Genomic DNA, 2,666 nt, shown 5'->3' with positions numbered 1-2,666 from the left:
CGACAGAGGCCGGTTGACAGTCGTTCGCGCAATGGACATCGCATACGTACGGGGGCCACCTTCCACGTGTTCGCGAAGCGTGCACATGTTGTTGCGTGTATGTGGGCAGACATAGTGTGTCGTGACACCTGACACAGGCATGCAACAATCGTTGAATTTGCAAATGGCGATGGACGCCTACGTTTGCTGGTGACGTTACGCAAATGAACAACTGGTAAACCGTTGTGGTGCGGTTGTTCTCGCTAGAGGTGAATCAGTGATGGCGACGATCGGTTGAGCTACCAACCGGTTGTTCCAGCGATACCCACCATGCCCACGAACGTGAATGGCATCTGGGTGTGAAGCGATACGCGGCGGTGGCTGGGTGGGACCGTCCCCGGCCGGTGAGGGGGGGCCTCCCGGCGTGCTGGCCGCGCGGTGCGTGGGCGCACGCGCTACAGCCGGCTGGTGGGGGCGGCCAGTGGCAGGCGCGCCGGCCGACGGAGGCGGCAGGCGGCGCAGCTGCGCGCCGGCGCACCCTGCACGCGGCGCCGTGCGGCCAAAGTAGGTCCTCGCGGGCCCGGTGCGAAGCGCGGTGGACATCTGCAGTGTGCTGGTCCGATTGAGGACTGTGTGCGCTGAGGATGCGCCGCCGCCCGGCGCTCGGCGCCGCGACGCCGTCTGCTGCTCGGTCGCCTCTGCGGTTCTCGCAGGTGGTTTGTATCGCAGCTGTGCGGACGTGTTGGCGCGTGCGCTGTGCTGGGAGAGTTCGCTTCGGCACCCAAGTGGGGCTTTTGTCCTTCTGTGGCGCTGGCGTTGGAGCTGCCGGTCACCGTAGGTGGCGCGTGTTGTCTCCCGCCGGCAATGCCACGACAGCACGCTCCCGGGCCTCTGTCGGCAGCGGCAAGCTCAGTTGGGAGCACGGGTGGTCGCACCTAAAGCGTCTACTCGCCAAACTCCGGGCGATTGCGCCTCTCTCGAACCCGACCAAGTACTTAGGACGGCGCTGCGCGCCGCCGGGACCTGAGAGGGTTTCGAGGTGTATGGTGCAGGGGAGCTCAGCCTCCTCCTGTTTGCAGAATAATTGAGCGGACGCTTGCGTGTTCGCGCGGGCCCCCGGGACACACTCCCGGGCGGCCGGCTGCTCAGCTCTAGTTGACGCAGCTCCCTGGTTGATCCTGCCAGTAGTCATATGCTTGTCTCAAAGATTAAGCCATGCATGTCTCAGTACAAGCCGCATTAAGGTGAAACCGCGAATGGCTCATTAAATCAGTTATGGTTCCTTAGATCGTACCCACGTTACTTGGATAACTGTGGTAATTCTAGAGCTAATACATGCAAACAGAGTCCCGACCAGAGATGGAAGGGACGCTTTTATTAGATCAAAACCAATCGGTCGGCTCGTCCGGTCCGTTTGCCTTGGTGACTCTGAATAACTTTGGGCTGATCGCACGGTCCTCGTACCGGCGACGCATCTTTCAAATGTCTGCCTTATCAACTGTCGATGGTAGGTTCTGCGCCTACCATGGTTGTAACGGGTAACGGGGAATCAGGGTTCGATTCCGGAGAGGGAGCCTGAGAAACGGCTACCACATCCAAGGAAGGCAGCAGGCGCGCAAATTACCCACTCCCGGCACGGGGAGGTAGTGACGAAAAATAACGATACGGGACTCATCCGAGGCCCCGTAATCGGAATGAGTACACTTTAAATCCTTTAACGAGTATCTATTGGAGGGCAAGTCTGGTGCCAGCAGCCGCGGTAATTCCAGCTCCAATAGCGTATATTAAAGTTGTTGCGGTTAAAAAGCTCGTAGTTGGATTTGTGTCCCACGCTGTTGGTTCACCGCCCGTCGGTGTTTAACTGGCATGTATCGTGGGACGTCCTGCCGGTGGGGCGAGCTGAAGGCGTGCGACGCGCCTCGTGCGTGCTCGTGCGTCCCGAGGCGGACCCCGTTGCAATCCTACCAGGGTGCTCTTGAGTGAGTGTCTCGGTGGGCCGGCACGTTTACTTTGAACAAATTAGAGTGCTTAAAGCAGGCAAGCCCGCCTGAATACTGTGTGCATGGAATAATGGAATAGGACCTCGGTTCTATTTTGTTGGTTTTCGGAACCCGAGGTAATGATTAATAGGGACAGGCGGGGGCATTCGTATTGCGACGTTAGAGGTGAAATTCTTGGATCGTCGCAAGACGAACAGAAGCGAAAGCATTTGCCAAGTATGTTTTCATTAATCAAGAACGAAAGTTAGAGGTTCGAAGGCGATCAGATACCGCCCTAGTTCTAACCATAAACGATGCCAGCCAGCGATCCGCCGCAGTTCCTCCGATGACTCGGCGGGCAGCCTCCGGGAAACCAAAGCTTTTGGGTTCCGGGGGAAGTATGGTTGCAAAGCTGAAACTTAAAGGAATTGACGGAAGGGCACCACCAGGAGTGGAGCCTGCGGCTTAATTTGACTCAACACGGGAAACCTCACCAGGCCCGGACACCGGAAGGATTGACAGATTGATAGCTCTTTCTTGATTCGGTGGGTGGTGGTGCATGGCCGTTCTTAGTTGGTGGAGCGATTTGTCTGGTTAATTCCGATAACGAACGAGACTCTAGCCTGCTAACTAGTCGCGTGACATCCTTCGTGCTGTCAGCGATTACTTTTCTTCTTAGAGGGACAGGCGGCTTCTAGCCGCACGAGA

The 2,666-nt window shown here is 57.5% G+C and overlaps 1 non-coding gene across 1 annotated transcript in view; it reads left to right on the top strand.

Annotated features, from left to right (window-relative positions):
* Positions 1–1,144: 1,144 nt before the first annotated feature.
* The window catches only part of LOC124578114, a 1,910-nt gene continuing 388 nt past the window's right edge, over positions 1,145–2,666 (top strand). Inside the window, exon 1 of the ribosomal RNA XR_006972659.1 lies at positions 1,145–2,666. This exon is cut by the window's right edge and continues 388 nt beyond it. This is a non-coding gene — a ribosomal RNA (small subunit ribosomal RNA).

Source organism: Schistocerca americana, unplaced genomic scaffold, assembly GCF_021461395.2.
Source record: "Schistocerca americana isolate TAMUIC-IGC-003095 unplaced genomic scaffold, iqSchAmer2.1 HiC_scaffold_272, whole genome shotgun sequence".
Taxonomy (NCBI): Eukaryota; Metazoa; Arthropoda; class Insecta; order Orthoptera; family Acrididae; genus Schistocerca; species Schistocerca americana.
Note: the sequence above shows the minus strand (reverse complement) of the source record. Positions and strands in the feature narration are given on the sequence as shown.